The sequence below is a fragment of the Talpa europaea genome (assembly GCF_964194135.1).
Source record: "Talpa europaea genome assembly, chromosome: 3".
Taxonomy (NCBI): Eukaryota; Metazoa; Chordata; class Mammalia; order Eulipotyphla; family Talpidae; genus Talpa; species Talpa europaea.
Genome location: NC_140069.1, coordinates 11,932,188 through 11,943,790, shown reverse-complemented (window position 1 = coordinate 11,943,790; position 11,603 = coordinate 11,932,188). Strand labels below are relative to the sequence as shown.

The window sequence follows — 11,603 nt, the reverse complement described above, 5'->3', positions numbered from 1 at the left end:
AGAGCTCAAGAGGAGTTGTCTAAAGGTTGCTGGATGCAGGTTCATTCACTGACTCAACCTATAATTACCAATCACCAGTTATGTTCCAGGGATTCTTCTAAATGCTGGAGATGCATCAGAGAACAAGAGGTGACCCTTCCTCCCCACGCCGCCCCGCTCTCACGAAGCTTCCATTCAGGGGAGCTCAGGATAGGAGCCCAGGAGAGCAGAAGGTCTAGATGTCTGTCATTCACATGGGGTGGTGGCTGGCGCCTTGGGCATGGGTGGGACAGCCTGGAAGGATGTAGAATGAAAGACCTTGGATGGAACATGGGACTCACAGGGCTTGTGGAGGAAGATGAGGACAAGGTCCTCATGTTCTCATCTTCATTCTCCTCATCAAAGGAGGATGCCAATGAACTGTCATTTCCCACGCGTGGCCTCTCTAGTTCTGAAAGCTGTGACTGAGAACTTCTCTGAGTGTGTTAAAAGAGAGACATGATGGGACCTGGGGCTTCCCAGCAACAACCAGTGTGGGTGAAACGCCTCTAAGTAGCTGTGGTCCCCAGATGGATTTGAATATCAACCTGCTCTGGCCCTCCCTCCCTCCACAGCTCCTCCCATTTGTGTATTTCAGAGATCCTCTCCTTTCTCCTCGGCAGCAAAGGCTCCTCTCTGTAGCAACACCTCATCAATCACAAGTAAAAAAACCTGCTTCCTTCTTGCCTCGGGGAAAAGGCATTGTCTTGTGGCAAGTAGCTGGGGAGGTCCCGACAGAAGATGGCCACGCTGGTGGAATGTGAAGCTGTCCTCCTTACTTCCCATTTTGGACTTCCTGTTGGCCACACTCATCAGTTTATCTCTCTCCTCTCCCTCCTAGTACTTGGTGTACCAGTTCTGGAACTACTGGTATTTATGGCCCTGCCGAGGAGGCCCATTGCACAAGCGCTCCTGAAAGAGGACATTGTCCTGATCACTTTGACATCCCTACCCTGGGGAACTGCAGGCTGAGAAATGGGCCTAACCTTCCTCTCTGCTGCCAACCCAATGCTCAGCATCTTAGAACTGAAGGAATTGTTGTTGTATTAGTCAGGGTTCTCCAGAGAAGCAGAGCCAGTGTGAGTGTGTGTCTATACCCCATGCATACCACACACATGCACACACCACCACTACCACTTTTTAAAAAAGGAATAGGCTTCTGTGATTGTGGACATTTTCTGAGTCTAAAATAAATCTGCAGGACAGGGCGGGATCTGGAGGCCCAGGAAGAGATTCAGTTTGAGTCCAAAGGCCTGCTGGCAGAATTCCTTCTTGTTCAGTGGAGATTAGTCTTTGGTCTATTCATGTCTTCAACTTAATTAGATGAGGCCCACCCACGTTATGGAGGGTCTGTTTTACTCAAAATCCACAGGTCAAATGTTCATCTCATCCTGAAACACCCTCATAGAAACAACCAGACTAATCTTTGACCACAAACCTGGGCAGAGTGGACCCGTCAAATCACCACATAAAATTAAGCATCGCAGGAGTCATTGAATTTGGTCCCTTCACTTGACAGATGGGAGTTCGGGGTCCAGGGAGGCCCAGAGATCTGCCTGGGAGTGTGTAGTCTTTCTGTGGGTGGAGGGGCAGGTGCACTTTCAGGTCTCCGGGTGTCGTCCTGTCCTCTGTGCTCTGTAACACTCAACGGGGTATCTCCCCACTGGGGCTGAGCAGAAACCCAGTACATGGGGGAGATTGCTCATTGCTTTGACACCAGATCAAGGGGAGTCCCACCTCAGCATTATTCAGTTGTGTTGGATTGGCTTGTTCACAGAGTGGCAGTGAACGTTGGGGAGGAGAGTTTTACTGGGAAGTGTGGTGTGTGTCTTTTGGGATCTGACATTTTGGTTCCTCAGCAAGAATTCTGGGAAAGTGAATAGTTGAAACTTGAGGATATTTTCCTAGAATGAGAGCCTTTAACTAAGCCATAGTCCTCGTAGTATATACATATATATGTGTGTGTGTGTGTGTATCCCAGAGTCTCCCTTGTTTTCTAGGGGAATTTTTTTAGTATAATTTGGGCACTTGCCAGGTTCTCAGGCTTTCTGATGATTTATTCTGTCAATAACCCAGGAGCCTATCATGACAGATTAAAAAAATCCAGTTCCCTAAGTTTCATATCTTTATAGACATTGGAAGAATAAACTTTAAAAGCATCTAAAATACTATGTCTTATTGGGGTAGATTCTGTTGTGATAATTTTAAAACACAAACGAGAGCAATATTTTCATTGCTAGTTGCAAAAGGTGATTATAACCAGTGTGAACTTGGCTGTTTGTGCTTCCTTCCTTGCCCAGCTACGACCCATGGTCTGCTGGGTCAGGCACCCCCGAATCCCTTTTCTCTCTGTTATATTTAGCTGAAAAAATTTCAACACTTCTTTATCTGTACCAAGTAACCAAACAAGGCTAGGGAAGGCACTCAGGGAGGGTGACCAACCTTTCTTTAAATTGGAAACCCTGACTGTTAAAAGGGTTTTCAGTCCTTTGTAGTTATTCCACCAAATTTCTCTGGTCAATTTGCCTCCCATTCTCCCACAGGGTTATTGCTTTCTCTTCTCCAGTCACTAACACTCCCTCCTTCACCCTCACTCACATTAAGAAAATAGAAACAACTAGAAGAGAACTTCTTGGTCTTTGCACTGTCAAACCTATGAACCTCCCAGCAGGTGTTCCCATCTGCTCTGCCTTTCTTCCTCTGTGGTCCTTGCTTCTCGGCCTTGAACTCCCTGCTGAATCCTTTCCCATCACCTTCCCCGGCACTCAGCCTTTCCAACTCTTCTCTTGTCCCTCTGCATCATCATGCTTGCCCTGCCTTCTGAAAGATTCCTGCCATCATATAGGTTTACTGAGTCATAGGTCTTCTTTAAAAAGGAGAAGAGGGGGGGTCTCCCTGGTGGTGCAAGTGGTTAAGCACCATACTATAAAGCAATCCACAGCCTCTGCAGCACAAGTTCGATCCCCGGCCGCCCAGGGAGCAACCCACATGGCACAGCAGACCTCTGCTGTCTCGCCCGCTGCTCCCCTCAGCAGTGTATTTCAGTCAATCTGCCTGTTCTGTTCTCCATTCTGACTCTGGTGAATCTTCTCACCCCCTGTACCTCTGGCCTGTACCCCAGTTCTTGTATGCATAAATAAATACATCTTTAAAAAATAAAAAATTAAAAAAAAAGAGAAGATAAGCAGCTCTTTTGACTCCTTGTTTGCCTCCTGATACAGGAACAAAAATCATAGAAATAGTTGTTTGTCTTTGCTGACTTCTCTTTTTTAGTTCTTATTCTCCTTTTTCTTCTATGGGGAAGGTAGAGTAAACATGAATGAACGTGATGGAGTGAGGAGTGCTATGAAGAAATGAAGGGATGAGGCTGGGTTAGTTTAGCTTGACTTGTTCCAGACGCCTTATAAGAAGGTGACTTCCGAGAGTGGACCATTTGGAAGATCCAGTGCCTTAGGATGTGGTTACTTGTAACACATTTAAGACAGTTTTTAATAGCTTTTTCTCAGTTCTTTTTTAAATGTAAGGTATAGATAATATAACTAATTCTTAAAAAAATCTATCAGTCGTCATCTGTGTATAATTTAAATAATAATTATAAAACAGACCTCCATGTAATCAAGGTCGAGGTCAAGAGATGCAACATTGCCAGCATCCCAGAGCCACCCTTTGCATTCACAACAAGAATAGTCCTAGTATGATTATTATTCATGAGCTGATTATTTTCTGCCTGAGTTTTATCTCTTCATCATGCATCCTTTAAGTAATACTTAATTTTTTTCTGTTTTTAAATTTTTTGAGTTGAATAATAGTGTATGTATTCTTTTGTGTCTGATTTCTTTTGAAAGCTCAACATTATGTTTGTGGTATTATCCACTTGTTATCTCTTATTAATTTTCTTGTTATGTTATTAATTTGCATTGCTGCATGTTTGCATTGTATCAATATATCCCACTTCATTATCTATTCTGTTGTGGATGGACATTGAGTTGTTTTTAATTTGAGGCTACTATGAATGTTCTTCTTTTATGATATATGTGCTAGACTTTCTCTCTGATAGATATTAGAAATGGAATTGTTGGGTTTTGTTATGTGAATCTACAACTTTGCTAGTAAGGCGAAGTTTCCCCCACTTTTCTTGTCTTGGAACTGCTCCAATATTTTTGAATGTCTTTGATCTTAGAATACTCTTCAAGGTCACTTCCTCTTGACCTATTATAGCCTTTGACACAATTCATTCCTCATCAAAACCACATTTCTCACCTGGTTTCTGGCTCATTCTTTTGTCTATTTGCTGGACTGGCAATGTGGGAATGCCAGACCAGGGTTGTCCAGTCTTCTTAAGGAAGACAAAAACTTTATGTATGTGTGAAATTTCTCAATATTAAATATTGGGAATAAATTAAAAAATAAAAAAATACAAACACCATGTAGGTAAAATACGATACATCTGCTGGACAGGTACAGAATTTTTTTGCAAATAGTTTGGGGAAGGAAACAGAGAAGATTTGGTCATCTAGGGAGGAGAACGTGGAGATTTTAGTGTTGTGAAAGTCGAGTAGAATTTCTAGAAGGAGGCTGTGAACAAAAGTCAAAAATTAGACATTGAATAAGCTCTTTTATGAGGTCCCTGGGGATGAAGAGAAGGCAGTTGGACCATTGCATAATCCAGATTGCAGACTTCTGTATCAGTTAAGATGTTTTTGGCTACAAATGCTAGAAACTCCAATTTAAGATGCCCTTGAAAATTAAGGGTACTCATTAACTCATATAGCAAAAGTCCTAAAGAAGGGCCACTTCTGGATTGGCTAATTCTATAATTCCATAGTGCTTTCACATACCCAGATTTCTTCTGTTTTTTAACTTTGCCACTCTAAGTGCACGTCACTCAATCAAACTAGCATGCAGATCATGAGATGGCCACAACTTTCAGAAAACACATCCATATACACCAGCAGAGGCAGAGATGCTGACATCTCTTCTTTGTGTGTGTATTTTTTTTTTTTCTAAAACTTAATCCCACAAACTCAAATATGTCTCCTGTTACAAAGATTTCAAATTTTCAATATAATTGTATATTTATAGAGTTTTCCTCCACTAAGATCTCAAACTCTCTTCCTTTAGGAAGGAAACAATGTTATGAAGACTACCTATAAAGATTGTTGATGTCTAAATATGAAATTCCTCTTCATTCAATAATCAACATGGACCAACCTAATAGTTTCTAATGTTAATCCACGCATTTGTTGCTCAGCTTGTCAATTCTTTCTACTGGTTTTTATGTTTTCCAAAGAAGCTTTATCTATTTTGGGCCACAAATATTTCAAGTAGAGGAATCAGTTGAATAGCCTATCATACCACCATTTACCTACCTGAGCTTAATTAATGTTGTCTGATTGACTGAATTAAAAGTTCCATTAGCATACCATTTGTATCAAAGGCCTGTTTTCATCCTATCAAGTCTATAATTCATACAAGCATAAAATCTATTCTTTTTTATTTATTTATTTTTTTTATTTATATAACATTTTATTGTTATATTCCCCATACAATTGCAGCCCCCCCATTGTGACCCCAATCCCTCTCCTCCCGCCCCTGCCCCCCTAAAAGTGTCTCTGGTTCATAGTTTTTTGTTGATTTTGATTTTCACTTTCTTATATTCATTTTCCTGGTCCCTTATTTAAGTTTTCTAGATTCCTGCTATGAGTGAGACCATCCGGTATTTTTCTTTTTCTTTTTGGCTTATTTCACTGAGCATGATCCCTTCAGGATCATGCTCTGTGTGTGTATTTTTTTAAGAACAAAGGGACATTTTCCATAAGCCACCCCTCTCCCCACAGACTTCTCCTTGTATCTGATTGGTCAGAATGGTGCCATGTCGCTCAACCAATCTTGGGAACTCCTGGCTGCTTGGGTCAATCCTGATTCACCTTTTTGGGGAGGGATTTGGGCTGCCTCCCCTACATCTGGAAGCAGTTACCTGCAACTCAGAGTAGCGCGAGTAGAGAAAGGGAAATTGGTGATTGCAGATAGGTCTTCCCCAGGGCCTGACAGAACCTTCTGGAGACATGCCATATTCCAAGGTAGTCATTTTCATAGCAATTGCTAAACTTGTGTTGGAGCTATTTTGAGCTAAAGTCAGGAGGACCCTTTTGCTTCCCTCAAATCACACAATTGGCTGTTGTAGGGTGACCCCCACCTTTTCATTAGGCTAATTCTGGGAGTCCTTGAGTAAGCAAATGGCCCATTTTATTTTATTTAAGAACTGGCTTTACAAGTCTACACTCACATGTGTTTTATCTCCTTGAATTGTCTGTGAATGGTGGTGGTCTGATTAAAATGTTCTTAGTGACTCATCCCTGCTGGTGGAGTCGGGGGAGCATGTCTACCGCAGAGAAGGTCAAATCCAGCCAAGTAAGATATATTTGTTCCTTTCCAAGCTCACAAAGGGAAATGAAATGTTAAGGACAATTGTTTTGGAAGATCCAGTCTCTGAATCCTAGTTTACAAGAAAGAAAACACTTAATTTCAAAGGGATGGATGGATACCAGGTATTTCCTCACAGTTTTGAAACTTAATTAATTTCTCTGCCACTGACAGAGCCAGGCTGCCATTTCAGCTCATTCTTAGCATCTTTAGATTCAGAACTGAGCCCTAGAAGTGATACTTTGGTCTCTATCTTTGATATTCTTCTTGGGTGGCAACAGTTCTTAAATTTAGCCTATGGACCCCGGATGACCTGCCCTCTGAGCCCCAGACCACCTGCCCTCTGGGGTCACTTCCTGTCTAGGTAGGAAGTTTAAAAAGTCTCCAGTACTAAGCAATGTTGCAGCAGACATGGACCCTGTGGGAAAGAGAGATAGTGGAGCTTGAGGTACCCCAGCCATTGGCCCAGCGGCCACAAGTCTGTGTTGGAACAAAAGAGAATTTTGGGCTCAGCAGGAAGTGTGGCTCAAGAGCCATATCGCTCTCTTGGCTCTCTGGCCTGGGGGGCAGGAGGCAGTCCTATGACAGAGTAGAATCTGTTTCTGTGAAGGTTGTTGAGCGTGGAGGCTGTAGCATTCTGTGGCCAGAACTCAGAATGGAGGAGATGGTGAGAAGACATGATGGACCTGAGGGGCGACACGTGAGGGCCCAGCACTGGGCCAGGCCAGCCTGCGTCCAGATGGAGCAGGAGTTCCCAGGCCATTGCTAAGGCAGGAGACAGGTGGCATAGCAGGACCCAGAAAATGACATCTTCAGCCCATGTGGGCATCTTCTTGGGGAGAGCCTGCAAAAGAGCTGGGTGGAGGTGGTAGCATTACAGGGGTCACAATTTCCCCTCTCCCGCTGTTGATGCTGTCATTGGGACCCTGAACTGCTCTCCACACAGGTGTGGTTGGGCAAATATGAGTGACACTCGTGTGTTGGGTTGTGGAGACTTGGTAAATATGGCTGACTCATTGTCCACATCCTTTTGAGTGTGGGAAAGTCCCTAGAGTTCATGACCCAAGAAGCTGAGTGTTGCCTTGGCCTGGGCTCCGAAAGGTACAAGTCACCCACTTGAGACAATCGGCACCGGAAGGGCCAGTAGTCTGACTAGAAGGCTTCCTGACTGAGAGAGGGGCTGGTGTGCAGAGGGGGACGCCATGCCCCACCCAAAAGAGTCACTCAGGAATGAAAGCAGAGACCTGGAGCTGCCAGGTGCTTCCAGGGACTAACCCAGAGAAGAGACAGGACCAGGAGCCTAAGAACATTGTGGAATCCTGTATGTTTTGGAAGATCATCTGTGTTAACGTTGCTTAGGGAGGCAACAAGGGGTTGGGACACAAAGCCTTTCTCTGGAGGAGGAGCTCCCGTAGGGCTGGCGGTGAGCAGCACACGAAGTCAAGGAACTCTCCGGGCCTTGCTCGGGAACACTGGGTCAGGCACAGACCAGCCTCCAGGCTTCTCCTTCTTTGCAGAAGGATTTGGTTGCTCTGTTGTAACTCAGTTAGGGCTGTGACCCCTACATAGGTTCCCAGTCTATTCATTCCAATAAATTATGCCATCTTGGCCAAGGACGTCATCATCTCTTGCTATCCTGGGCCAGAAAACTGAGTTGCTTTTGTGATGTGCCCTTCAGTCCATGATGAGTAAACAAGCACAGAGGCTAGTGGGCTGCGGACCACACTGGGTGCTTTACAGTTTGTCTTTTTGTTTTTTGACTGGGTACATGGAACTTTATTGATGGCATATGATAAAGCCATCAAGGGCTTGGCACATGATAAGGGCTCCCTAAGCCCACCCCCTTCTCCAGGGGCTCTGGGATGGAACAGGTCTGGAGATTCTCAGTGTACATAAGTGGGGGAAGGACTCCCCAGCAGCTGAGGGCACCTCTCTCCCTCTTGTGCTCTTGCTGGGGCTGGTGATCCAGGAGGTTTTTACTCCTTGGAGACCATGTGGACCGTGAGGTCCACCACCCTGTTGCTGCAGCCAAATTCTTTGTCACACCAGGAAGTGAGCTTGACAAAGCGGTCATTAGGGCACTGCCAGCTCAACATCAAAGATGGGGGAGTGGGTGTCACTGTTAATATCGCAGGAGACCACCTGGCTCTCAGTGTAGCCCAGGATTCCCTTGAGGGCATCCTGTGATGCCTGCTCCAGCACTTTCTTGATGTCATTGTATTTGGCAGCTTTTTTCAGGCGGCAGGTTAGATCCACAACCTACATGTTGGGGGTGGGGACATGGAAGGCCATGCCAGGCAGCTTCCCTTTCAGCTCGGGGATGACTTTGCCCACAGCCTTGGTGGCACCAGTAGAAGTGGGGATGATGTTCTGGGCAGGCCCTTGGCCATCACGCCACAGCTTCCCCGAGGGCTGCCCACAGTTTTCTGGGTGGCAGTGATGGCATGGACTGTGGTCATGAGTTCCTCCATGATGCTAAAGTTGTCATGGATGACTTTGGCTGGAGGGGGGTCACACAGTTGGTGGTGCAGGAGGCATTGCTTGAAGGAGTTGTTATACTTCTCATGGTTTATGCCCATCACAAACAATGAGGCGCCAGTAGAAGGAGCGGAGATGATGACCGTCTTGGCCCACCCTGCAGGTGAGGCCACGTCTTCTCCAAGGGAGTGAAGATGCCAGTGGACTCTACAACATATTCAGCACCAGCATCATCCCATTTGATGTGGTGGGATCTCACTCCTGGGGAATGAAGATGACCTTCCTGTTAATGACAAGCTTCTTGTTCTCCACCTTGACTGTGCCATTGAACTTGCCATGGGTGGACTCACACTGGGACATGTAGACCATGTAGTTGAGATAAATGAATGGGTCATTGATGGGTCATTAATGGCCACAGGATCCACTTTGACAGAGTTAAAAGCAGCTCTGGTGACCAGGCACCCAATCTAGCCAAATCCATTTATTCCAACCTTTTACCATGGTGCTTGAGGATGCACTGGCCCTGCGCGAGAGCAGAGGAGCAGAGAGCTTTACAGATTGTAAGGACAATGGAGGGGCTTGGGCTCTTTTTGACCTTCCTACCACGAGCCTCTGCAGCCTCCACCTGCAGCCTGTTTTGCTCTTAGGTTTCATTGCCCACATGTGATGATGTGTTACTACAAAAGCGCTTGGGAGCATGAGTGTGGGACATGTGTAGGGTAAAGAAAATGTCAGGCTTTTCTGCCCTTCCGCCATCAGGATAGATGATGGATCCTTGTCCTGAATGCATGCCTGATGGCGGGCACCTGGAGTAGGGTGTGGGCATAGGTAGATGGGATTCAGCTGAGCAAAGACTGTGCTTTTTAAGGGCGGCATCACAGGGATGCCAGCAGCAGCAGTAGAAGCCGAAGCCGAAAGAGAAGCCGAGAAGCAGCAGAACGAACTCCAGAGAGCTCAGATAGAGTGAAGACTTGCTGGGGGCTGGGAGGCTGGCAGGCCTCCAGCACCCCTGCCTGCCATATGCCTGGTGAACCCCAATAAAAGACCTGCAAAAAACCCACTAAGGACTCTGACTCCTTTATCCGGTCTGCATGGGATCAGAAAACCTGCACTGTGTCCTGTCCTGCCTTTACAGCATGCCTGGGAACACCCGGGCTGAGCAGTTGGAGAACACGGGGTGTGAGCATATATATAAATAAGGACATCTGGGCCAGGAGATCATCATGAGAGAGGAGAAAAGAGGAGAGAAGCGAGAGAGGGCATGCAGAGATCACAGGGGCTGGGAAATTCAGTTGCTTTCTGCCTCCCAGCCTCCCTCCCTGCCTGCCTCCCTCCCTGCCTGCCTCCTTGCCTCCCAGCCTCCCTGCTCGCCTGCTCGCCTGCTCGCCTGCTTGCCTGCCTGCCTTGTAGTCAGCCTGTATCTGGTTCCCCACTTCAGCATAAAGACCTGTCAAATCTACCAAGAGTTCCAAGATTCTCTGTTTGCCCTGATCAACCGTGACCCTGCCTGGCCCGGGATGCTTGCACAGCACAGGTATTTTTGCATTTACTTTTCATAATAATCTGGTGAGATGGGTAATGTTAGTCTTGTTTTACAAAGGATGAAACTAATACTAACAGGTGAAGCAGCTGGTTCAACCTTAAAGATAGTATGTCTGATGGCAGAAGCCACATCCTTCCTCCACCTCCATGCTGCTACTTAGAGCTCTCAGTCTCTGATCATCCTGTGAGATCCCTTCTCCAGGAAACACACCCCTAAGACCTGTGTCAGCATCCCCTGGGCTGTTGTTAGGAAGAATCACAGATGGAGTCTAGACCCCTGGAGTCAGTTGGTGGGACTGGAGCCCACCCCTTGTCTTTTCAGCAAGTCCTACAGGTGATTCTGACATCGCTCATGCTCAAGACTTCTGTGGCTGATGGGCATCTCTGATTGCTAGACTTGGTCTCAAAATTTTTGCCACCTGCTCCCTATCCCGTTGTAAGGGAAAAATGAAACAGACTAGCCTTGGATCACCACTTCATGGGGGGGTCACTTCAAGTGATAATAGTCAGAAATGGAACTTCAGGGTCCAGACAGGACTCTGGTCAAGTGGGTGATGGGCCCTGAGCCACCTGGAGGCCATGTTTGCTGACCACTGTCACTGTTTACAAAGATGTTACGCATGCTCAGCTTTGTGCTCTCTGATAACCCTGTGAGGTCGGTGTTAATATTCCTGTCGTTTGCTTGATACAGAAAGTAAGATTTAGAGAAAAGTTTGATGCACTTGCTTAAGGTCCCATAACTCGTTTAAGTGTTGGAACCTGGACGCAAACCCAGGCCATGGCAAATAATATTCAGTGGCTCTTTGACTGTTTCAGGATAGCAAGTCTTGAGATCAGCGAGCTTAAGTGTCTGCTGATAGTTTTGGCTGAATGGATCAACCACGCCTTCAGCCATTCAACACTGACATCTTATTGAACTGAGTCTGCTAGATCTTGTGTGGCCTCCACAGTTCAAGAAGAGGTACTTCTGCCCAGAAACAGCGTGACTAGGAAGAGAACTCATATGCAAGAAACTAATAACTCAGATAGGCTAGCTGGGACCTTTGCTCTGTGGGTCTGTGTGTGAGAGTATGCATGAATGTGTGAGAGTGAGTGTGTGTGTGTGTGTGTGTGAGTGTGTAATGAGGGAAAGAAGGAGGCAG

General features: G+C 45.9%; 1 pseudogene across 1 annotated transcript; it reads right to left on the bottom strand.

Annotated features, from left to right (window-relative positions):
- Positions 1–8,417: 8,417 nt before the first annotated feature.
- On the bottom strand, positions 8,418–9,407 carry LOC311168537 (glyceraldehyde-3-phosphate dehydrogenase-like; annotated as a pseudogene). Its single transcript has one exon. The product of its transcript is annotated as a glyceraldehyde-3-phosphate dehydrogenase-like (transcript).
- Positions 9,408–11,603: the final 2,196 nt, after the last annotated feature.